Raw genomic sequence first — 27,261 nt, 5'->3', positions numbered from 1 at the left:
AGCCTGACCTCTCACAAGCAAGAGAGAATTCCTTCTACTTGACTGCCTTCGAACTGGCACATCAGTATTTTCTTGCGTTTGTGCTCGAACTGAAACACAGCTCTTCCTGAGTCATGAGAGTACCCCTAAGACCTTCAGAGTAGAACTATGCTGTCATCTCTCCTGAGTCTCCAGCTTGCTGACTGCCAATCCTGGGGCTTGTCAGCCTCCATAATTATGTGAGTCAATTCCATATAATAAATATGTACATGCTATTGATTCCATTTCTCTGGAAAACCTTGACTAATACAGAAGATATTTTTTCATTTCTTCTTAAAAAAAAGTACCTATTAAAATTAAAGAGGATGCCATTTCTTCCATGCTAAAGATAAAATGTAGTTGGTATATGTGAGAAAGAAACATTGTGTTTTGCTCTTGATGATGGGTGCATATGGCATCTGGGATTTTGACAGCAATTTGTAAAAGCCAAGGCCAAAACAACTTTTGAAAAAGATATTAAAAAGCAAAGAAGAGTAAACCTTATGGGAGGGGCTTACTAATATATGGCACAGTGCACTGAAAGCCTGCATGCGACTCATTATATTCATATTGAGTTTTCCATCTAGATTTCTCAATATTTTAAAGTGATATATTCACGGAAAGTTTTTAAAAAACAGCATCAAGAGAAATGAACTATACATAAGCATGCACATTACACATCCTACTTTTTTCATGAAGTTTGTTCTTTCAAAACACAATAGCTGTTTTTCTAAGCAAAATTGCATGAGAAAAAAAGACATTTTAAGAGAGAATAAAAGGAAATTATTGAGGGAGTTTTGAATTCTTAATAACATAGGTGTATGTCATATCTTTAATTGTATTTTGTTATGGTATGCAAAAATAATAATTTGATTAAGCAAAATTTATCCAACAAATAATATTCTTTCCTTTGTCCTTCAAGCTTCCAGATATTCTTAGTTTTGCTATTGTCTTTTACCCTGACCTTGTAATTTTGATGGTTGCATTGCTCACAACAACCAACGATAAAACAGTAGCCAAACTATATTAAACGTTTTAGAAAGAATAAAAAGAGAAAGAAGATGCTAATAGAACAACAAGCTCAAAAATACCTCTGTGTTCCTATGTTTTCCTCATGGGAAGATAGAGTTATTACTCCCATGTTCAATGAATCCAGATTTTGATTATATAGCAACTAGTAATAATCTTTGTAATGCAAATAACATTTTCTTATTAGTCAAATTCCAATTATCCTATTTGTTCTTCGAAAACTCACACTGCAGGAGAACTGCCTCTACTTAAATCGCACAGCATTTCCCTTGAAAGGGAAGCAGTTTTGCTCCATACATTTTTAAATAGAATCAGAAAATATTCTGATATTTTTTGTGATATATGTGATATATTCTGGTTTGTGGGTTTCGGCCAGTACTATTTTCATAAATTGTGTCTTACGGGGTGAGAAGACAAACGAACACTTTCTAAAAGAGGTTTCTCCTTGATGAAACTTTTTTTTAGTTTTTTTATAGGATGAGGGCATGTGCGTGATGAAGTAAGATAGATATGTGCAGCTTCATTATTAATTTGCTGTATGTCTTTGGTCATGTTATACCAACTTTATGAACTTACGTTTATCTCTATATATTTAATGATAATAATAATAATAACAATAATACCTAATTAGAAGGGTTTTGTGATGGTTAAAGGTAATATGTGAAAAATAACTTAGTTCATCATGGGCATTGTGATAACATTAGTCCTTGTCTATGATATTATTGCTCTTTTTGACACCATTACTAGCATCGCTACTCTTTAGGCAAGAAGAAAAGTCTTGTGTGTTTTAACAACTTCAGTAGGGAAGAAGAAGAAGGGGCACTCGTCCCCCGTAAAGACCAGGTAATGTTGTAGGAAGCACGTGTAGTAACAGAGCTATGATATAAGCCCTAGTCAGCTTGATTTCAAAATTCACACCTGCATGATTGTAAAGACTCTCTCTTTTGAAGAATAAGTATTTAGATAAAATGGGAAATGCCGTGTTTGATTTCTTCCATGTAGCCTATAAGTAAATGGGCCATAATAATATTAATTTCATAAATGTGTCCTGGTGACCCTGGGAAAGCCACTTATCCTTTCTGAACTTTAGTTTCTTCATCTGGAAAAAGTAGATGATGATGTTAATCATATCAATATTCACATTATAAAACTGCTACAAGCAACTAAGACTATTACATATATACACACACGCACATACATGCAAACACATATGTACATATATGTGCTTTATAAATTGTAAAAAGAGTTATACAATAATGCCAATGGAATATTACAGCAATTAAATCATATATAATACAAGAGCTTATTCATATTATATGAATATCCAAACATGAATGCTAAATAAATTCAATAAAATAAAGTACGAGTTTAATTAGCTTTAAAGATATGATTCTTATGAGAGATAAACATATAGGTTTTCTGTCACATTACTTTTCCGTAAAATTGTTTGTGGCGGTACTCTGGTTTTCACATTATGCTTGCAGATACTTATATTTCAGTCTATTGTGAGATGATATTTCAATTCAGATACATGTCTGTGAGAGGTGTTAATTTATCTTATCTACTCATCCATGTATGTATAGACTGTAACATTTTTTCAGCAAGACAATCTTTGAATTCATGAGTGGTGTTAGCTCTTAAAAATGACACTACTATGACATTGTTACTGGCCAGATACTAATTCCTACCACATGGAGAGTTTCAACCCGACTAAAGATTTTATCATTAGTCCCTGTCTTACTGGGGAAAGCCAGATTTGGGAAAAGTATATAGAAACTCTGACACCCATCTAAATAAATTATACATATATGAGCAAATGTGGAAGCCATTTTCTTGAGTACAAAAATCATCATAACTATATCCAGATAGAATTTTGAAACCTCAAACAAAAACCCACCATATATTTTACCTGGATCTTGAGATTTTTTTTCAGTTTGTTAGCAAAGCTTGTTTCTGTATTAACACATAACTTATTAGTCCAAGCAAGTCTGTATCTCAGTCTTGAAAATCCCTTCAGGCTAACATTTTCATAGTAATTTAGTTTGATCTAGGTAACCACAGTAGTTGTTATTAGGATTAAAATAGAAAGCTTGTAAAGCACTTAGAATTGTGCCTAAAACATAGTAAGACCTAAATAAACTATATTTTTTTGTTATTAATAAACCAAACTACACAGTAAAGGCTAGAGAGGCAAATTTCCTCACTTCTACAAAGCCTTGTTCTTTTTGTTTTTGTGGGGTTGTTTTGGTGAGGAAGATTGACCTTGAGCTAACATCTGTGCCAATCTTCCTGTATTTTGTGTATGGGACACCACCACAGCATGGCTTGATGAGTAGTGTGTAGGTCTGTGCCCAGGATCTGAACCCACAAACCCCACACCGCTGAAGTGGAGTGCACGAACTTAAGCACTATGCCACGGGGCTGGCCCTAGCCTTGTTGTTTTTATGATAGTAAGATATCTTAAATAATAAACTATGAAACTGAGGTTCAGTTCCCTTATCTGCATAATGTGATTATGGTATTATCTTCAAACTGACTCTAGGAAGTGTGTACAATAAGCATCATTTTTCAAAAAAAAAAAAAACCTGAGACTCAAAAAGTTTAAGAAATCGTCCCAAGATGACAAAGCAGGAAAGTAGTAAAGACAACATTAAATCAATGCTTTTTTGCTTTATATATAATCTCTGAGCAAGTGATCCAGAAATAGGTATTACTTATGGGTGTGACCCAAATTCCTAGGCAGGCTGTTTAGGTGGAAGATTCATGAGGGGATTTTCATACAGCAAAGATAGGTTTAGAAAAGAATAACTGAATTAAATTTAAATTCTTTTCTTTAATAAAGTAAGATAATGATGTGGATTAGTCAGCTTGTTGTGGGTTATGCTGTGAAAGCTCTGCTGAAACGTGTCCCCCATAGGTGACCCTGCTTGTATTTGAAATACCAGTGACACAGCTTTTAGCATCACAGCAGCACTCAGCCGCCACAGTATGACAATTGATAGATGGGTGCTATGGTTTCCTGACCAAGAAACAGACCTGGGACACACTGGTAAGAACGCTGAATCTTAACCACTAGACCACCAGGGCTGGCTTTCCCCACGTAGACATGATCAACTGTTACCTCCACTTCCTCTCTGGAGAATGGGGAGTGGGGCTGAAATTCCAAGCTTCTAACCGTGGCTCGTTCTTTCTGGTGACCAGTCTCCATCCAGGAACCCACCAAGAGTTGCCTCATTAGAACAAAAGATGTTCTATCACTCAGAAAATGCCAAGGGATTTAGGAGCTCTAGGCCAGACACTCCTATCACTCAGGAAATACAAGGGTTTTAGGAGCTCTATGTCAGGAACCAGGGGCAGAGATCAATATACATATTTCACATTATTTCACAGACAGGAAATAGTTTCTGGAAAGCCTTCAAGTAAACATAAATTCTAGCATGAGAAAAGGTAGCAGGGAAGGGATAGTGGTGGACATAGGCTTTTATCTCCGCAAGGTTCTAAAATTTCTGTATTTACTTTAACTGGCTTCCCCTAAGACAGGATTTCTTGTTATAAAATCAGTGCTCTGGACTTTTTAAAATAATAGAAATAAGAATAAATGAAAGAATAATCAACAGATTATTTCTTTTAAACCAAATACATTTTAACGGAAAACAAAAGACGCTAGCAGTGATGTGAAAAGTAAAAAATACAGCTTGTACAATGACGCTTTTCAGTTCCTTACCTATTGCCATGTCCTCTTCCCCAGCCTCTGTAGGTCAAATCTTTGCCTCTGTCTTCACCCGTTTCCGTAATTAGAGTTTCTCCGTTAAAACATGACTGACCACGTCTGCCTTAAATTATTTTACTTTCTGTCATTTGTGTTAAGTTCACAGACTTTAGCTTGACGTTGGAGATCCATGAGCTGCCTCTCATTTACCTACGCAGTTCCGTTTTTCAGTTCTCTCCAGATGCATCCTGAGTTTGAGTCAGATAGTCCCCTGAAAGTGACATGTGCTACCTTTCTTTGATGTTTCGGTGTGAATTTTCCCTCTGCCTGGAAGAGACTTCTTCACCTTGGCTAAATTCAGACATCGAGACTGCTGACACCATCTTCTTAACAATGTCCTAACATTTTTTTCCTTTTTTTTAAAATTATAAGTAAAAACTGTACTTCTTGAAAAGGTTAACAATGCAGAGGTATACAGAGCAAAAATTACAAATTTCTCTCACATCCCACACCACAATCCCATTTCTTAGTAATGCATTTGTCATTTACCATCTAAAATCACAGTATTAAAGCTGATATACACACCAAAGGAAATCATATATGTATTGATGTGTACAAAGCTAATAGGGTTCTTATATATTGTATTGCAAATTGCTTTAATGACGGACAGATTTTATGCCAATATATTTAACTCAGCACTTTATCTTTTTTTTACCTCTGAGAAAGCTTAAATTGTTTTCTCCCCTTGGTGCCTTGTCCATACACCTATTATAGCTCTTTTCACCTATTCTTATCCTTTTCACCCTATGATTGGTATATTTGTTTTTATTTGAGGGCATACCTGCCTTCCCCACATCCTCGATGCTCTAACACTAAGATGATTCAGTATCTGATTCTCATAAAACAAAAGCAGTTTTGTAAATCAGTCAGAGAATCGATATGTGTTTTCTATTCAGATAACTTGTGATTTTCGTTTTGTCCTCATTTGGATTGAGTTTAGGCTCATCCAAGGCCTATCTTCAATGTTTCATTTTACATTTTCTCTTATAAGGCTCACACCATCCTAGTGAAGGAGGTGAGTTTCACCATTTCCTAGACGTCAAATCTGAGGACATTTAAATATTTACAAGGGCACAGGGTCAAGATATATCAGAGCCAGGATTTGAACTCAGGTCTTTCCACACTCTAATGCTGCTTCTTTTGACATTTACATTGGCAAAAAAAAAAAGAAATATTGAACCATCTTAAAAGATCTCAGTTAATTTAACTCTACTTCACAGCGGAGTATAAGACATCTCTCCTACCTGGGTAGGGTGGGCATGTAGCTTGACAGTGTCATAGGTGATACAACCATTCTTCTGGTAGACAAATTAAATAATTCCCCAACATTCTCCCAAATACGCACATAGAAACACTCTTAACATCTAGTGGCTACTGGCTAGAGTTGGAGTGTTACTGAATTCCGGGGAGCGTCGCACCCTGGTGTGTGTTTGAAGGTAAGATTTAGGAAACATCTATAATCTGTGCTGTATGACCCCTACCGAACCGGTCCACTAATGTGCTGCAGCATCTAGAACATTGACTGAGCACACAGCAAGGGCTCGATGAACATGTGTTGAATAGTTTTGTTGAATAGACTTTGTTTTATATGAAAATTTGTTAAAGAAATGTCTCATTCTATAGTGTTACATGTCCGTGCCATACAAATGATATTCACCCATTTATTTATATAACCGTTCTTATGATTCAACAATTGATTGATACTTTCGTGTTCTAGATTCTAGACTTGCATGAGGCTTATATTCTGTTTTCTTTAGACTCTTAGAATTATCTAGTTCATGGTTACTCAAAAGTCTGTACCATGTTTATGATTTTCATCATATCAATGTGTTTTTCTTTAAATCAAATCCCTTTTTTAATTCAATAGTTTAATTCAATTGCTTCATCAAAAAGTAACATCCATGAAGTCACAAGTTTGATGTGGTATTAATTCTTTCAAATACATAAAATTAAAATAAATATATTATTGACATAAAAATGTTCATTCACTTATCACTTGAAACTATTGCAACAAAATGCTAATAGGTTTAAGTGCAAGGTTTGGAAAATACTGGTCTAGATTTACCCAGTAAATTTAGAGTCAAGACACTGAAGATTATGATCGTCAACTGACATCATCAAGGTCAAAGAGAGAGTTCATGGCAGTATAAGCCAAAACACAGGCTTTCTTTTATGGCTAAGATAGCGATGCCACATATACCTCATTTTAAATCAGAAGCACTATTATAACGAATATTCCATTCCTCTCATACTGCAGCACACTGATTTTAGAAATTGCTTTAGAAACCATTATAATTTCCAGGCCGTTCCTTGAATTTATACTATGCTATACTATATGTATCATAAATATTACCCTAAAGTAAATTCTAACAGTATTTCTTAGAATTCTGTGGAGACGTGGACCCAATAGTGTTTACCAGGTGTGGGTTCTGTGATCAGGCTACATTCAAATCCCAGATCTACCACTCACTAGCTTTTTAATGTTGGGAAATTTATTTAACTTTCCTGGACTTCCATGTCTTCATCTATAAAACGGGATAATAACACCTATATAAAGGCGTAGCTGTGGTCGTTAAATAAAATAATTGATGCTAGGCATTCCAGAAATTCCTGGTACATAGTAATTGGATGTTTTGAGTATTAAACTTGCAACTATTAGAGAATTTGATGAATGCTATTGAACTTCTTCTCTGAAAGCTATATACTTGCACATAAAATCAAAATTTCGAATACAAAAGTCAGAGTTTTCTCCAACCTCTTGAAACCTTAACCTTCTACCTTAAGTGAGGAATCTATTGATATTTTTAGAGGTTCAAATAATAGAGAAAAAGATTAGCACTATTTCTAATCTCAGTTATTGAAAAGAAACTGGCCATCAATTTTCTAAGTCAACTTGGCAAATACAACAGAATTTGAGAAAAATTGTAATATATTGAGCAAAAGAAATGCTAACTATAGGAATCTTGATCTGACACAAGCACACTTTAAAAATATAGAGTGCAAGGATATTGCTGATAAAATAAAATTATTTACTTGAATTATTAAGAGCAGAAATATGAAATATAATAGAAGTGAAGAGTATCAGTGAAAGGGGATAGAACATTTCCATGCATTTAGAGATTTATTAGGTGGAGAAAATGACTCTAGTTCTCTGAAGCTCCATCCTTTTCCTCTCCTCTTTATGGTGCTACTGCACGATTGCTGAGAAATTTTAGAAGGAAAATAGGTGGAGTGGATGTCAGTGACTGGACTATAAAGCCAACAGGCTTCTAAGAACCAGCACTTTTAGATATGGCACTACACTGGTAACAGGCATGAAGGGAAAATCATGGAGGATGATGCTAGGAGGGTGAGAGCTGGAAATAAATGTTAACGTAAGTGTAAGAAGGTATATGGTGAGAAGAAAGAAGAAAGGGAAGCCTTGTCTAGACTAATAACATCCTGAGGACCGAGGAATGCAAGTAGAAACAGGATAAGGCTTTGGAGAAACTATTTAGTGGGGAAAGAAGAGCAGACCAAGAACATAAAAGAATCTAGAAAGTTCTCAGTACATTCAACAAATCACAGAAAATTCATAGATTAAAAAGGAAATGGACTTTAAGTGAAAGCAGAAGAATTAACTTGACAATCATTCTCTATTATGTGTAAAAGCATAAACACAGGCATGAGCGTTAACCAGACTATCAGGGGTGTAGAAACTGGACATGGAACACCAATGGGCCAAATGAGAACAGAAAATATTAAGGATAAACCTAAACGGAAACTAAAGATATAAGCAACATGGATTATGAATTTGTTTAAATATTAAAAGAAGAAAAGCATAAATTAATCAATTTCAAATTCATCCCAAAAAGCAGCTGGCCGTAAAGAAGAATTCAAATAAACCAAGACAACAAGTATTTAAAAGAAAATAACATGAACCAAATCAGAATGCAGAAATATCTCCATTCTCTTCAAATATTGTTGGCATATGTGTTTTTCCTACCTCCCATTAAAATAAACTTTTAGGGCCGGCCCAGTGGTGCAGCAGTTAAGTGCACACGTTCCGCTTTGGTGGCCCTGGGTTAGCCGGTTCGGATCCCGGGTGCAGACATGGCACTGCTTGGCATGCCATGCTGTGGTCCGCGTCCCAAGTATAAAGTAGAGGAAGATGGGCACGGATGTTAGTTCAGGGCCAGTCTTCCTCAGAAAAAAGAGGAGGATTGGCAGCCAGTTAGCTCAGGGCTAATCTTTCTCAAAAGAAAAAAAAACTTAAACACTTAATGATACAGCACTGCTTTCTCAGCCACAAATTCCCCTTCATGTGGATAAAATATAATTCTGGAAAAAATTCTTTTGGCAATATGAGAATTTTGTTTCCTTTATACCTGGGATGTGGACGTTGCCTCTTCAGAATAATTAAGTGGGAAAAAAAGTGGAAATTAGGACTAGGAGAGAAAGATAAACAGCAGATAGCCTGGAGTGGAGGCTTTTGCAGTTTTGATGGAAGAAGAAACGAGGTGAGAGGACGTGAATTCAGCTTTGAACTATACTGTCCCATGTGCTGAGATAAAAGGGGAGAGGTTTGAATAAGAGGGACTTAAAAAGGCGGTGCCTTTGTCTCCGAGACCACAGAAACTCCCGAGATGGGAGATCAACATTCTTAAGCATAACATCAGAAAGCATTGGACTTTTAGATGGACAGCTAGATTTACTTACTTTTCACCCAGATTTATTTGCCGACATTGAGTAATTTTGATAGGTCAGGGACTGGGCTAGGCAATTTTGATATGTTATCTCCTAATTTAAAAACAACTGCAAGGTAAATTAAGCTCTGAGAAATTAAACGACATTAATAGCATAACCCACACGTGACAATAACCACTAATGTTAATGGAAGTCATACTGCATGCCTGGTACTGAGATAAATTGATCAACTATATTATCTCATTTAACCCTTATGTTAACTTTTAAGGGAGATATTATCATTCCCATTTTATAGATAAAGAAATTGAAGCTCATAAATTTTAAGTAACTTGCAACTTGTATTTAAACCCATGCCAACAAAAGACATAATCCTGCCATTAATGCTTTGGTTTTTGTATCAGTCAGCCTCCAATCAGAAAAGCAGAATCACTATGAATGACAAAGAATAAGGTTTTTTTAGGAACTAGATGGTACACAATTGTGAGCATTGATTAAGAAGTCTATACAAGACCATTACCTTTGTGTTTGGTGTTAGGTGGGCATGGACCGTCCAGAGGTTAGCTGTACCAGCATTTGGAAAGAAAAGCTCAAGTGGAGGAGAGCAAAGACCATCAGAAACGCATGAGGACAAATAGGAGCCCACACCTGTCTCTCACCATCTCAACCGCAACGGTACAATAGATGGTACAGGAGAATCTGCCACCTTGTGCAATGGAGCTGCTCGTTCATCTGACCCAGGATTTGGAGAAGTTGAAGGGAGAGGCCTGCTGGGAGTAGGAGGAGTTGTAGGCCTAGGGGCTGTCCCCACCTACCAGGTGATCCAGCCCATCAGCAAAAATGTGTGCAAGGTATCATGGGCTGAGCACCTTGTGCCTGCCTTCCAAGTGTAAAACTGACCCTTCATTCATATCTCTCCAAACCTCTTGTAAATCTCTCCTGTAGTCATCTCTAACTTGGAACACACAGAGAAGGGATTTATGGGAAAAGAAGTAGTTCAGTTGACCTAAGTGAAAACAGTACGGTCATGTCACCACAGGAATCTAGTGGGAATATACCACACACACACACACCCACACACAACACACACATAGGGATGTCTGTATATGTGTGTATGCATGTCTATGTGCATGTTTGTTCACTTTTGATAGTAGTTTTACTGATTTTTCCCCCATTAGTTATGGATCTCTTTAATTCGTATTTTCTTCAACTTCCTCAATTCTCTTATCGTAGTGATTTTCAGAAAATCATGATTAGAGTGGGACTACTAAATATTACTGAATTTAATATGTTTCTGGGAAAGCCAGATAATCATAATAACATTTTAAAGAATATTTTAACAACCAATAGTCATAATAATTATTATTAAATTGTCCAAGACAAATCTCTAGCCCAAGTAATAATAAATAAAGTTGTTACTCAGTTTTACCTAATAGATCCTGACTGTGAAAATGCAACATGTTTTATAACAAGCCAAGTCAATCTGTACTAACTGCTGAAAGTACTGCCTCAAGGCAACTTTCAAGAAGCATACAAGCTCAGGGGCTTGAGGGCCGTGAGCTATCACCAATGTGTTTCGCGGACTCTAATCAAGGAGGACCAGCACAGATGCTGCACATTAGATATGACAGCCATAGTTTAAAAAAAAATCACTACATATTGCTACTCATCTCATGTCCTTTTAGTAGTAATCCAAAATCTCACAAGGACTTTACCATTGTGATCCTTTTACGTAGTCTATAGCAGAGTATAATAAAAATGTTGCTTCCTGTGATCTGGATCTTTTGCTTCCATTAATGCAGCTTAAATTTGTCTAAGCTGTCTGCTTTTTGCAACCACAGACTACAGTTAAATCCCCAAGATTGTGACTTCATGTTCTGTTTCCAAACAGGGACTTCATCATCCTATACTTACACACTCCAATTTCTGAAACAAAACAAAGGACTACGCATTTGATATGTTTCCATGTGTTTGTTTTGACTCGTTGTTTCAGCCTGTTGAGAAATATTTTGAGAATCAACTTTGTCGTCTAGCTATGTATTAGTTGGCCTATCTGTACATTCTTCAGGACAGCTAAAATGGGTTTTGCTTTCCAAGTAAAACTGTTTTACGCAGCTCTCTGCAGTTGTAAGAACAGCATTTTCTAGCTTGAGTTTCTCACTTCTTCATTGACCTCTTAAATTTCCTTTGTTGAAAATACTTAAGAAATTTCAATAAATTTTTAGCAATATCTACTTCCTCAAGGCTCAAAATCAACTTAACATATTCTGACATCCCACATTATGTATGAATCTTTGAAAGACAAGGCCTTCTTTCTTTCTCTTTTGTCCTGTAATGTATTTCCTTCCTCCTTAAGTTATTTCTGTACCTTCTCTCTTAAATTATCAAAACTGAGCGATAACTAACTCACGCCAAACACTATGTAATCATTCCTTGATCTATATAATTAGGACATTACTTGTATCTACCACACAGGGTTGTTGGAGGATAAAGGCACAAAATAATTCTTATAAGGCACTTAATGCAATGCCTGGTATGCAGAAAATACTCAATTTAAGTTATTACTAACTTTACTATTTATTACTATTCATGTGGTTTGATCTGTCCTCCAGATTCCTCTCTGAACTTTTTTCCAGGCTCTAGAATTCATCCCTTAGACAGTTACTTTTGTTTCCTAGCTTTCTCCTGCCCTCATCTTGATGGAAGGTAGAGTAGATTAGAGTGCACATGCTCTCAGAAAACAGGAAATGTACCTAGTGGTCAATGGGCTGACAGGGAGAGAGGCTTTTTTGTATCTAGTAATTTTGAAAGGGAATAATTTTAACTCCCTACCAGCCTTTATGAAATGAGTCAAAACATTTTGGTCATCACAATGTCTGGCGTCACTGGTACTTTTGCCCAGAAGCCAGAAGTGCTAAATGCCTTACATCAAACAGGACATTTTGCCATAAATGCCACAATACTTAAGTGAAATCAATGCAGTGAGCAACACAGCAGAAGACTCATGGGGCTAACTCAAAGGGAATATGGAGACAGAAGAAAGTAAGCTCTTTGCTCCAGTTATAAATGATATGGAAGCATTATACATGAATTTGAAACATAATTTTATAATGTAATATAAAGATATAATTTTATGTGCCCAATTTGAAATTATGTGATGCCCCCCAAATCATCAAAATTCATCAAGAATCACATAATTTCCAAGCTTACAAAAAATTCGAGTAAATAATGTACTGTACTTTAACACTGTCATAAGGAAGTGCCACTTACATGTTTGAGAGAAATATCAATAACCCTTTTTGGTCTTACTTGGACCACACAATTATTTACCTGCATTGGAACTTCTACAAATGCTTTGGTGACTCAAGTTCTGTATTTACAGTATTCACTGTTAGTATAACTTAAAATCTTTTGAAAATATCCTATAACAGTGCCACGTAAAAGCTTGTGATGATGCAGTAAAATGCACTAAGAAATCAATAACCTGGAAAGGAAATTAAACGAGATAAAAGCGCCACAAAGAAGCCCAAACAATCTCCATAATATGCCATACATTTAATTTAAGAGTGAGTATTCTGAGAAATATTAGAGATAATTCCAAGGAAACATAAAAACATCGTTAAAGCAACTACACCTTTAATTTTATAAAAATAGTTATATAAATGGGCAGAGATAATGAGAAGATGCTGGTTGCAAGATCAATGCTCCTGAAATGTGCTTCTAACCTAAGCTACCATCTGTCCTAAGGCATAAAGTATTTTGATGATTTTAAAGGAGATAGCATATTTAAATATAAATAGTTTTGTAAACATTTATTGTCCTTAGGAAGTATGTCCATATGCAAATGTATATTACAACGTTTGTAGATGGATGTGATTTAGAAGACATCTTCCCTTATTTACATGTATTCAATGAGAAAAGTAGCCTTAAATCTTTTCATCCTGCTATTATATTGTGAATTTAGGAGTCAGATAGGCTTCCACTGGAAAATTCTGAGCTATAAATCTCTAAGATCTGTTTTCTCAAATACGCAACCCTCCAGAGTTGACTGGAGAGTAAATGAGATAATGTGTGTTAAGTACTTACTAGAGCACAGGCTCTCAACCTTTGGCACATTTCATCTAAATAATAACAGAAGATGCTATTATAGCATTAACTACATGTCAGCTTTCGTTCTAAATGTGTAGTATATTTTAACTCATATAGTCCTCAGAGTAATTATCTGACATAGATACTATATCATCACTCCCGTTTTACAGATGAGGACATTGAGTAACAGAAAGGTTAAGTACTTTTATCAATTCCCAAAACTAGAATGTGGCTGAATTGGAATTTGCACCTAAGTAGACCTGTTCTAAAGGCCGTGTGCTTCTTCACTAGTCCCTGCCATTGATACACACCAGTTCTTGATTCAGTCCCAAGGCACTTATAAACAGAATGTTCCTTCAGCCTAGATTTCACTCGTTATGTATTAGTTGCTCAACCAACATTCAAAAAAACCCAAATTAGATATTCAGTGATGACGCTGATGAGTGATTGTCAGCAAATCAGTCACTAGTTTAAGTTTGGGATGATTTCCTAGCCAGATGCATACTCTGAAGATAACTATTGCTTTGGCTGTTAGTGTAAAATAGAAAGAACAAAAAATAAGTTGATGGAAGAGGCTCCAGCAAGAGATATCCAAAAGGAGCATGATGTTTATTCTTCTAAGGGTGGTGGTGATTAGGGGCAAGAGGAGGTTGCAGTAGACAGAGGCCAGAGAACATCACGATCTTAACAAAATTTTAAGATAGCTAAGGAAAAATTAAGGTATAAATGATATTATGCTTTAAAACTGCCCTGCATTTTACTGGAGAGCCTTTTTCTGCAGCTAGAGAATATTAAAGCATGTAACAGCTGGCCGAGAGCCAAATGCACACGACCACCCCATGCTGTCAGGAATGGTAGGATTGTTGTTTCTACCTGAGGTAGAGCTGACCAGAAAAATGAAATCCTTTAACCACTTTGCTGTTTAAATAGCGTTTTGGGGTTTAGACTCAGAGTGAACTCACTAAACCACCTGTGTTTTTATTTTACTTAAACAGAAATGCTCTTTCCAAACTCTAATTAAAATCTACTCTTTATACCAGCCTTTAATGTGGTGGGTACAGCCATGGTGTGTGTGATCCTTTAATGTCTTGGTGAGCCACTGCTGTTGTTCAGAGAAAGCAGGATAACAGAAAGTGAAAAAATAATAATAACATTAATTTGTTTCCGCTTGGTGGTAAAATGTTTGAAATCATGCAACTTGTATTTCAGAAAGTCGTTAAATATGGAATAAATTGATACGACTTTGACCTAGTTCAGACTTGGAGCTGTTGCAGGCATCATGCATTGTGATGTTATAGAAGGCAAATGCTTCTTTTCCAAAACCTACTGGTATTCCCCTGGCACAATGCTATAAACATGCTTGAAATCTTTTATTTCGTTATTAGCTTTATGACCACACGACGAGGAAGTAAGGGCAACATCCCTGAAAATGACCTAAGTATTAATGAGATGGATTGATCTAGAGGGAGGATAGAGCTCCTGTTATCTACAAAGCGATAATCTCAACTCCTGACTTCCCCAAGCCGCTCAAACTAGAAGTCCAATAGCATAACGAATGAGAGGCACTTGAGTTGAAATCTTGATTTGGCTCCATTTCCTGCTAGCGCTGGGACCCTCAGAAAGTTTCTTAACTTCTCTGTGGTTATGAAACTACATAGACGTGTCGGAAGACGGAATGATCTAATATGAATACAGCTCTTGGTGTTTCTAAATAAATGGCATCCTTTATGGTTTAGCTCAACTCTGTCTCCTCTGTGAAGTCTTCACTGACGATCCTGCCACCTGTAGTCATTCCCGCCTCCACTTCTGCTTCCTCAATTGTTTTTGCTGCATAATCAACAAGAGAGCAAACAATGCTATCGTCTAAGGGTCTCTGCTAAGGAGAGCCGCATTGGGTGCTCATTTCATTTCTATAACGTGAAAAAGAAAATGTGCTCCCCCTACCCTCCAAAAAAGAGATTAAACAATTTAGACCAGGGGTTAGCCAACTAGGGCTCTTGGGCCAAAATCAGCTGCCACCTGTTTTTGTAAATAGTTTTATTAGGAAACAGCCATGCTCATTAAATTCCATATTGTCTATGGCTATTTTAGTGGTATAACAGCAGAGCTGAAGAGTTACAACAAAGACTATATGACCCGCGGAGCCTCAAGTAGTTCCTATGAGGACCTTTAAAGAAAAAGTTTGTGGACTCCTGGGGTAGACCACTCTACTTAGCATCCTACTCTATGAACGTATGTCCCAGGGCAGGCCTAACAAATTAGATGAACCTGCAGTTGTTGGTGTCAGTCCTAATGGTTTTAACATGGATTCTAATGTTTAAAGGTAAAACAAGAGTTTTTCATCCAGATTGACCATTAAACACAAAGCAGCTCCTTCAACTGGTGTCAATAAAAAAAAACAGCAATCTGTTCATGAAATAGGAAGAAAACCGACTGTTGAATGTATTGATGGATGTTTGTTGGCCTACACTGTGCCATTTCTCTGAGGAAATATAATGAAAATTTCAACATTAAAGTGATTTTCACCTTAGGCAGTGATGTTTGAATTTGACCCATGTCCCCTGACGTCAATTTAAGCTGTGACTTGGCTGTATAACAGAGTACTTCACAAACACCTTCAGATTTCGTTTTAAATGTTTTGTGGAATTTTGATTTTTGTTATTGCTCTTGTTTGTTTTTATTTGTAGGTTCTGCTCTGTCATCCAACCATAATCCTAAGTGCTTCTGGTCAAAATAGGTGACCTGTTCTAGTTAAGTCACTACATTCCGTTCTCTACAATCACGCTGGCTGTCATATGCATTTCTAGTCCTCTGTCTTGCTTGTTTCTCTTGTGTGATGTAGCAGGTACTGCTGGGTATCTTCCCATGTCTGCCTCTCCCTTCTGTCATGGAAATTGCATTTTTATCAGGGCACCTGCCTAGCCAGCCTCCCTTCTGGCTCAGCGTGATTGTGTAGTTAGGTTTGCCTAATGGGATATGAGGGAAGTGATGTGTGCAATTTCTGGGTCACGACCTTATAGGGAGAAGGCATGTTTGTCACCCTGCTCCTGCTCAACATGCTCTCTTCTGCTGCCTGGATTGTGAACATAGTGATGAAATATCTCGGACAATACAGAAATGCTCTAGGGCTACTGCAGAAATAAAATAGAGAGACTCTGAGTTCCTGACATCATGGAGCTGCCAGATTAGCCATAATTAATATATGCAGGAGAAATCCTTTTGGTCTTTTTGAAGCTGCTGTATTTTAGGCTTTTAGGCAGCAATACCTATTTCCTAAGGGAAAGCCAGTCACTGCCCACATAGAGTGTAGTCAAATAGCTGAGGTAACTGTTAATCAACTCAGTATACCAATGGATATATAGTTTAAAATTAAATTTATGTGGGAAAATTTGTCTTAGAAGCGCATTTTGTTTTTTTAAGAATTTGATCAATACAGGATGAGTGGAAAGTACCAAATCCTTTTCTGAAGCAGTGACATGGAAAGTTCTAAACTTTTATACTTATTCCTCAGGGACTTTGCATTTGCTGTTTCCTCTGCCTGGTGAGCTCTTCCTCTGTATATAGCGTATACAGTTTTAGCATAGGAGGTGCTCCCTCACTTCCTTTAGGTCTCTGCTCAAATATCACATGATGAGAGAGGACTTCCTAATGTTGTTACATAAAAGCGTTCTCCAAAGCCCTGTCGACCACCTTAAATACGCTATATTCAAGTCTTTACTTAGTGCCTGCCGCTTCACACTCATACACTAAAAAACAGACTCCAGGTAAGTACACATTGCATCTGTTTTATTCACTGCTCTTTCTCTGGAGTGAAGAAAAATGCCTGGCAGAAAGTAGACCCTTGAAAAAGTTTTCCTGAATAACTGAATGAAGTAATGAATGCACGTCAAGACCAGAACCACTGTAGCACAGACAGTAAGGGAGCGGAAATGAGATGGGCCTGGAGAGGTGGCCCACCAGTTCGTGAAGGGCTTTATGGGTCACATGAAGAGTTTTGTCTTTCTCCCAAGAGCAGTAGAAGACGTTGAAGGGCTTTTTTTTTTCTTAAAGATTGGCACCTGAGCTGTTGCCAATCTTCTTTTTTCCTTTTTTTTCCTTTCTGCTTTTTTCTCCCCAAATCCCCCCAGTCTATAGTTGTATATTTTAGTTGTGGGTTCTTCTAGTTGTAGTACCATTGAAGGGTTTTAAAGGGACCAGAGTGTTCTATGATGAGGTGGAGAATGTGAAGAGATCATGCTCTCTGCAGTACCATAGAAAATAGATTAGAGGGAGGTCAGAGTGTATTAAAGGAGACTGCTGTAGACTGCACAGTCATTGAAAGGAGAGATTATGGGTGGAATAGCAAGGCGAGGCTTTGGAAATAGCACTGGTAATTTTCCAGGTTGCTCTCACTTCTATTCCTCACCCTTCCCCTGCTCTGCTCTGTACTAGATCAGACGTTATGTTTATAGTCTCTGTGTCCCAGGATCCCTTGCTAGCCGACTCTTGGCTGGGTTCGCCAGTGGAAACCACTGGCAAGAGGCCTGAGGATGGGAGGGGAGAAAAAAGGTATTTCTCTCACTTTCCTCTGCCAGCAATTTTTAATGCAGTGGCTGTCTCCTCCGTGGTCCCAGCTCTCACTTCCCTCAGCTCCTCTTTCCATGGTCCCAGCTTCCATGGGGCAGTCATCTACCAGGGATTCAGCTCCCACAGAGTGTCCTCAATTCCTAGCGGTACCCCATCTCCCAAACACTCCCACCCTAAAGGTGGTAGCTGCTTCCTGCAGGTGTTAACCTCTGGGTGGCCTTTAGACCCCTGTTTGTTCTCTCTCCATCCCCTAACAAATTACCCTTGTTATATTACCTATTTTGGGAAAAACTCAGATTATTTCTGTTTTACTGACTGGACATTGACAGATACAATTTTATATATTCTGCCACATCAATACTTTTGTCTAAAAGCCTTTATTATAGAGACAGCTATTACATATTTTTCATGTAGCACAATTTCCCCCAGAAATAAAATGTTACCTTTAAAATAATGACTAGTCTTGCAAGCTTCTTGGAAACAACATTTACATCCCTTTATCTTCTTATTTTCCGGGTGCCAGGTCCAAGCTTGCATTGCTTAAAGCCTGGAGCAATGTCAAAGATATGACGGCATTGTGCATTGGATGCCTGGAAGTAAGGATTCTAGCCATTGGCTTTGCTGTCATCTCTCTGAATAAAATGGACATTGTCTTTTTATGTTTTTCTATTTTCCATTAAAAATGATAGACCTTATTACATCATATTTCTTTTGCAAATGAGCTTAATAGCAGTTATCACAGTATATCACTGGTGTGGCCCAGCTGCTATTGTTTTTATTGCACTGTTCCAGTGCCTCAGGGTAATTACCTTTGAGACCTCAAATGCATGCTCATATGTAAAACCCATTCTTTCCGGTTCGGGATTTTGAGGCATAGATCCTCAGCGTTTGTTTTATTTTCTCGTATTTATTCATCCACAATGACCATTTCATAATCAGCTTTAGATGTTCTAAAATAATCCTCAAGGAGCACATCCAAGGGCACACAAAATGAACTCCGTGTCTTTCAGAGCCTGAGAGGAATTTAGCACTTTGGCAGGAGTTTGGGGCTGTGTGGGAGCCATGAGTGATGATTCTAGCTCCTGCCTTTGCATGCATTAACTGCTGGTCGCCTCTGAATAATTGGCTAAGAATATTGGTTAACACGTCAAGTGAAAATGTATGTGGCGGTGCCTGTCTCCATCATCCCAGGAGAACATCTGTCCACTTCCCAAATCCACTAAACAATTTGGCTCTCGTCTACGTGACTGGCAGCCTGTCCCAGTGAGGCCCTTTGCTATAAAGCAGCGATGGGGGAAGTTAGGGCTTGAGTTGTGTTGGCAGGTTTTGTTGAAACACTTTGGAGAGTAATTTTATAAAATTTGCCCACTGGTGATATTAGCCCTTTATTTTTGTGAAAGTCAGAGAGAGGGAAAAAAAAAACTCCACAACTCTTCCTATGCATAGAAATTGCTTTGAGAAGTAGCTCTTTGGTTCTATTCAGGTTATTCTGTAGATATGTATTGAGCCCCTCCAGCTGGAGGCATGACCCGTGCTCTAGAGAAATTCAGTTTTGCACAAGGACTAAAAAAATGAATGAATGAATAAGTAAATGATAAATAAATAAATAAATAAAAAGATATGTGCTCTTATAGTAAAAACATATAGAGTATTCTGAGGGAGAGAGTCATTGTGTTCCGTAGAAATAAAGAAAAGCAACAGAAAAATGCAACAAAATTAAAAAATCAGAGCACAATTTTATTAAAAAGAAATAGAATAAAGGACAAGTTTTTTGAACAGATTTGAGACTACGACTCTATGATAAAACTTATAATTTGCAGCCCAAAGGACCCATTTTTGTTTTATTTTGTTTTGTATACACCAAACTGTACACGGACATGCTATAATAATAATCACGAGGCTATTGCCTTCTCTGAAATACACATACTGCCAAAAATTATTTTCATCTCTGGAGTTGGCATAAGGAATGTTAGATGATTCACCTCTGGGATCAGCCACTTGTCTTTTCTACTAACATTAGAAGCTTCCTCTATCTCACACATTTTCCTGCAAATTTTTCCCTCATTAATAGTCTATTCTGAACTTTGAAGTCATCATATATCTTAGGTTCTTTGAAAGGAGCAAGGAAGGCACAGATTACCAACTAGGCTTTTTCATCATTCTTGCCTGAAATTTTAGAGTCTTCAGCCCAAATTTTTGTGGTTTTCCAGACCTGGCTCTCTGGTCCCCAAGCCTGCCAAAGGTGATCTGATCTATCTAGCAGAGAACTTAAGTTTCTGTTGGTGACATGAATTACCTGGTGGAGCTTCCAGCCTCCTAAGGAGTTGGACTTTTCTCTTTGTGGAGATAAATTTCAGGTCTTGGTGTGGATAAGTAGTGAGTTAAACCCTCCCAAAACGAAAGGAATGGAAGTTAGATAATACCCTGGGGACTGCTATTCCAATTATATTAAAAACCCTAAAGGCTTTACAGGGAAAATATCTACATGTACCTCTACCATTTCAGGAAAGAATTCGATAAAGATTCTGAATGAACTTAAAGGCACACAAACTTGGATCTGGGTATATTAAAAATTTTATTATAGGCTCCTAGGATTGGTTTGTGTAGGCATTAGTTTATAAATGTAATTAGTCACCCAATTTTAACATTTGTGTCTCTTTCATTTGAGTTGTCATATAACAGAAGGTGGATTTAGCACAAATGACATCATCATTCCTACCCTGTTCTTGTTCCTATTCCATATATCCCTCTTAAATTACTGATAATGTATTTTTCCCTCACTCTCTCTGCACCTTTATACACACTCACTGGTGGGCCCCTTGCAAAATGTGTTCCACCCTACCACTTTCCTAGAACTTCTGCTTTATAGGGATAAAATGTTGTTACAATCTCAGACATTCTCCTGATTCTTGACCTCTCTCCAGCAATCATCACTTGTACCACTCCTTTCCTTTGTAAACTCACTCCTTCCAGGATCTTCATTTTTGATCCGTCTACTATAGGTCTTTCCCAGGATTCTATTTAGACCCTCTTCTTGCGTCTTCCTCTAAATTATCTCCCTCTGGAATCTCATTCCTGTGAGTTCTTTGACATCTTCTACATTGACAACTCCGCCTTAGTTTCTCTGCCAAGCAACCATCTCCCATTTCTAGCTGGTTGCTGATCATCTCCTCCCCAAAATCCTGCCAGCATCTCTAACCCAACATATCAAAAAGTGAACTCATCCTCCTAGCATCCAGAACAGCTCTTCTGCCTGACCTCTATTTCTGTGAATGTCACCATCTTTCTGTCACAAAGAGTTGAATAAGGGAAGCTATCAACAGCTCCAGCAAACTGGGAGCCCAGCCCTGGGGATGCTGCCATATCTATGAATATGTACCATCACCTCAGCCTCAATCCAGCCTCAGGCACTTATTACCTCTCCTGTACAGCTTCTGTACAGCTTCTCCTCTCCCAACAGCTTCTCAATAGCTCTCCTTATCTACAGACTCTCCATTCTCCTAACCATCTTACCCAACAGTGACAGATTAATTAAGGGAAGCTCAAAACATTAAAATGACTTCTCATCACTCTCTAAATTATCTTCTAATCTCTCATCATATACCAGTTTCTAGTCCTAACTTAAGGGCTTCTCATGCCCATGCTCTAGATTTGTGCTAAATTGGTCTACTCATTGAACCATCAAAATGCACTTTGCCCTGTGCCTTTCTTACTCATCCTGTTCTCTCCACTTACCAAGCCACATCCCTATCCTGTCTGTCAAATATTACCTGTCCATCAGAGACTAACTCATGTGTCACCTCCTTTATGAAGCCTTTTAAATGTTCACAGTCTAATAGTGAACAGCCCTTCCTTGAAGTGTCACGGGATTCAATATACAGTCATGTGTCACTTAATGACAGGGATACACTCTGAGAAAAGCATTGTTAGACGATTGAGTCCCTGTGCGAACATCGTAGAATGTATTTACACAAACCTAGATGGTATAGCCTGCCACACACCTAGGCTACATGATACTAATCTTATGGGATCATCATCATATATGTGGCCCATTTTTGACCAAAACATCGTTATGTGATGCATTACTGTAGTTACATGCACAATCATTCTAGTATTTTAAAATGGTATTTGATTCATTTTTTAACTTAAAAAACAAGACATAATAATTTCATGTGACATAGAGCAACTGTATTAGAATATGAGCAATTTAATTTAGCCATGTAATTATCTCACACTTCTCTGGCTAAATAAATTGAAGGTTATCAGCTGTTCATGTATAAGAAATGTAGGAAGACACAGAGGAACAGATAGGATAACGCTGGGCAATAGTCACTGTCAAGACCCATAAAAATGATTTAACTAACTCTTGGCCCAGGTGGCTACAACTGTCATGTCAGGAGGTAGGATAGTGTGTCGGACTGAATGAAGCTTCGGATTTCTTCTAAGCACTAGAGTTCCATAGAGAACTATTGATGGATTAAAACACATCGTATTCTATTTAAATTGGGTATATTGTTCATAATGGAAACTGAAATGACTACTTAAATATTAAAATTTGATTTATTATTGAATCCATGAAAAAATAGTAGCTAAACAATGTGGTTGAATGGCTAACTTGTGGCCCACATGATGCTGAAATGAATGGCTAATTCTTTCAAATACGTTAAAAAGCAGTTGGGGACGTCAGACAAAAAAATAAACATATAATTACATTAGTGCTTCACTTTCAACTTTTTGCTCTGGTGTTGCACAGATATAGTCAAAAGCTGAGATATGTCACCTGCATTCTATCAAGAACATCTTACATGTTGCTGGGGATTATCAAAGAGAACCAGAGGCAGAAACCAGTTAAAGTGGTATAGATTTTACTCAGTAACTATTGTAATAGAGTCGAAAAGACTTCTGTGTAGAATCAAACTCAATTCCAAATACAGCAAGAACAAGTGGGGATTTATAGCCAGGGAGCAGGGGAAGAAAATTGCTGCAAGGAGACATCAAGAGTAAAGAGATTCTTCGTTAAGCACTTTAACAGGAGACTTACTGAAGGCAGTCAGGGTGATCAGATATCAAGGGTGGGGGGATTTTTGTTAAACTGACTTAGTAGGATTCTTGCTACAACTGGACTAGTTAGGCTGATGACAGAGCCCAAAGATGAGGCCTAGTCAAGAAGAGGGCTCAGAGGAGCCTGTGTAAACTTTGGTTAAGAAGAGTCATTGTTAGTATCCCTGTTCTTTCTAGCCTTCAAAAGGGAGACAACAGTGTCACATGGCTTGTCCAGGTGGTTATTACTCCGTTGCCGCGAGAGAGGTAGTAACCTCTTACTAGAGGATGAGAATAATGTCTCAGAATTTTAAATGCCAGATCACGATTCTCTATGAAGAAAAATAAAAGAAGCAATATCTTTAGGAAAGGTTCCACCTTCTATTAATTTTCTATTGTTGCTGCAATAAATTACCACAAATTTAGCAGCACAAAACACAAATTTATCACCTCAAGGTTTTATAGGTCTGAAGGCTGATATAGGTCTCACTGGGCCAACATCAAGGTGTCATCAGGCTACAATCCTTTCTGGAGGCTCTAGAGATGAATCTTTCCTCACTTGTTCTAACTTTAGAGGCAGCCCATGTTCCTTGACTCCGGGCCCCTTTCATCCGTCTTCAAACCCAACAATAGCAGGTTAAGTCTCTCATATAGCATCACTGACTTTGTTTCCACCACTACATCTCTTTCTCTGAGCCTTGTCTTCTGCCTCCCTCTTCCACTTTTAAAGAGCCTCTGATTACATTGGGCACACCCAGATAATCCAGGATAATCTCCCTTTGGTAAAATGAGCTGGGTGGCAACCTGAATTCTCCTTTGCCATGTAATGTTACATATTTACAGGCTCCAGGAGTTAAGACTTGGACATCTTTAGGGATCTTATTCTGCCTACCACCTAACAATTTGTGCAGAGTCTAAATATAATAACATATGCAAACACAATGCATAAAATTAAAATTTTGGAATTATTTTAAATAAGCAAAATAAACAAGATTTTCATGTTCCTCAGAAGAGAATTACAAATCTCATTTAATGTATTCCCTCATACACAGAGTGTGAAAATAACTGAAAGATAACCAGTCTCTTAGCACCAATAATCTCATGGCAAAAAGCATTTCAGGAGACAAGTGTTCTTATTTCAAAAATAAACAATAAAAACCTATTATCCCATTTATGAATGCCTAGAATTTATATCTTGTATTTTCTGCCCCTTATATTGGACTGACTTAGTTTATTATTAGCATAATCTTTTTGTTTTTCTGCCTGCACCCTAAAGTCAGTTTAAGAGATCCACTAACTGGTACTTTCCATCCATGAGGGAGGTTGTGTTTGGCAGTTTCCTTTCATTCTTTTCCCTCATGTAGGGCTCATCTTTAGACTAATCTCCGATCAGTCTGTGCACAGACTCCTGGGTCCAGCCTTGTTTTATGGGCAGTGAAGTTTGGTGACTTGGTTCAAGCCTTCCTACAGGCCCCTCTCTGCTTTGCTTCTTTCAAGGAGATCCTCGGCCCTCACAGCATCTGCTGCCTCATTCTTTACAAAGGATGACAGTAGCCACCATACATTAAATGAAGTAATTCATAAAAAATGCTTAGGACAGAGCATGTCACATGAGCTTGGCAGTGCTTATATTTAACATTCTTTTCTTCTTCTGCCTCGTTGAACTCAGGATGCACTTGTTATCTCTGGCATTTCACTCTCAACTCCCTCTGATCAGATTTATCTTGGATTCACTAGTTCCTTTTTGCAGCTCTCAACTGCTTTGGTAGTTAAGGCCCCTGGGAACCCCAACTTTGGCATGAGCTGCTTGCCTATTATCCCAGCTGGCTTATGTTTTCCCTCCCGTTCTTCAAGGGGCATAGGAGGATTTAGAACTATTTGGAGTTCAGCTGCTTCATAAATTATATTACACTTCAACTTATTCAATATTTGTATTAATAATTGTGGAGACAAAGGAAAGAAGGGCATTGATATTACTTAGGCAGCTTAGGGGTGTCTGCGATGTTGGCAGTTACATTGCATGCAGGGAGAGTCAATTCTGCTCTCATATGTCTGCCAGATCTGGACAAAAGATGTCTGTCATTCCCATGCAGTCGAAAGAACATCAATATCAACAATACGTGCAAATTTGGAGTTATCTGAAGCCAGGGCATTCTCTCTTTTCAGCCAAGTTTGAGACAGCAGAGGGTGTCTGCTATGCCAAACATGTGGGACACACAAACATTCTCCACAAGTCCCATCTCCAACCTGCTGCCATCTGCCCGCAGCCTGAACTTTAAACCAGAGCTATCCAGAAGTGTTCCTGTACCAGCTCCTGTTACGTTCCTGGCATCGGCATCGCTAATCCAAACATTGAGCACGGAGCAGTGGGCACGGTGTTCAGAGGCTTTTTCTGGGTTCCAGCAAGAGAGGCTTGTGGTTAGGAGCACCGGACTCTCTCAAATCCTGATTCTTCCACTTAAACAGAGGAGCAACCTTCAGAGAAACTTATTCACGCCTCAGTTTCCTCATCTGGAGAACAGAATTTTTAATGTTGCTACTTTTTAATGTTGTTGTGAAGAGTAGATCAGGTAACTCATATAAAATGCCTAGGACAGGTCCCAGCACATAGAGAAAGTTTTGTAAATGGGAACTGCCAATATTTCCTCTTGCTCAATCAAGAGCCTATGCAATTGTCCCTGATACAGTTCAGAGCTGCGTTTTGTGGACAAAACAAATGGGAGACAAAGGAGTTGATGAGCATTGCTGGGGGCTCCGCTCTCTCAATGACGGTTGCTTTCTCCAATTTACTCCTCCATCCTCAGTACTCTCTGTTCAATGACTCCTAGGAAATTATCTGGAATTCATTTGCACCAATATGAAAAGATTACTAGAAACTCAACATGAGACTCCTTATAGGAGGAACATTTCCTCTTTTAGAGAACTAATATGAACTTTGGTTAAAAACAACAACAACAACAACTCTTGCTGGAATTCCTTTCATTTACTCATTCATCAAAACTTTCTTAACATCTACCATATCCCAGCATACTACAGGTCATTTAATGATACAGAGAAGATTAAGACAGAGTCAAAGCCCGGTGGAGACCTTATAGCTATAAGCATATAGCTGTGCTATGATATGATGACTGCAACAACGACTTATGCATAAAAAAAACTTCAAGAGAATAGAGAAAGGAGGGCCTTCCTTTATTTCCAGTGAAGGAAACGAACTGGGTTAGAGGGAAAAATTTGTATATTCTAAGGAACATGAAATCAAATAACCTGGGCAGTCACCTACTTCTGTTAATGTAAAGACTGCCTTTGGATATCTGATAGCTGGCAGGATCAACAATTATATAGGAAAAAGGGGTAAAATCAATTACAATGATGGCTCCAGAATTTCTCTAATTTGTCTGTAAACGGCGTTTAAGGCATGACATCATGTTGGAAAAGTGGGCTGGGGGCTTGTCTTGAAGCTCCATTTGCCTAGCGATCATACATTTTATTTAGATTGCATATTTCTTTGGGGCAGTTTGTGGTGCTGCTGAAGGTGCCACAATTCTATTAGACTTCATGACACCTTTGCACATGTCCCTTTCGTTATGCAGATTGGGAATTAGCAAGTAAAAACTAGATATTCCAGTTTCAAGTGGCAAATTAAATTAAAAAGCTGACTAGACAGCTTCTTTAAAACTAATTATATTTCATATGCTTTTTCCTAAAGGTTATTAATTATGCCACTTATTGGGATAGAAAGTTTTTTTATAAAATGCTTTATAACTCAATAAATATAATTCCGTGTGTGATATCCTTCTAACATAATAGCATACTGGTATTATACCTTCCACTCTACAGATGGGGAAATTGAGGCTCTGAGCACTCAACTTTTGTGTCAGGAGATATACAGCTGAGGAATTTGGATGTAGGTTTGAAACCAAGGTTTTCTGAGTCTAAATTTTCTATCCTCTCCCTTAAAACAATTGAATTACATTTTAGCAAGGTGTAGAACTCCAAAATTCTAGAGTTCTTAGGGATTATGGAGTCTAACCTATAAGTTTATATATGATGGCACAGAGAGTTTAAGG

The 27,261-nt window shown here is 37.8% G+C and overlaps 1 long non-coding RNA gene across 2 annotated transcripts in view; it reads right to left on the bottom strand.

The window, feature by feature from the left end:
- LOC139082354 (uncharacterized) overlaps positions 1 to 27,261 on the bottom strand; it is a 96,995-nt gene that overhangs the window by 24,681 nt on the left and 45,053 nt on the right. The window contains exon 4 of one of the 2 annotated variants that reach the window (XR_011538267.1): positions 19,871 to 26,030. The exons of the other annotated variant lie outside the window; for it this stretch is intronic. This is a non-coding gene — a long non-coding RNA (uncharacterized lncRNA). Of the gene's footprint in view, positions 1 to 19,870; positions 26,031 to 27,261 lie in introns of those variants that run through there. 2 annotated transcript variants of the gene reach the window in all.

This window comes from Equus przewalskii, chromosome 3 (assembly GCF_037783145.1).
Source record: "Equus przewalskii isolate Varuska chromosome 3, EquPr2, whole genome shotgun sequence".
NCBI classification, from domain to species: domain Eukaryota; kingdom Metazoa; phylum Chordata; class Mammalia; order Perissodactyla; family Equidae; genus Equus; species Equus przewalskii.
Note: the sequence above shows the minus strand (reverse complement) of the source record. Positions and strands in the feature narration are given on the sequence as shown.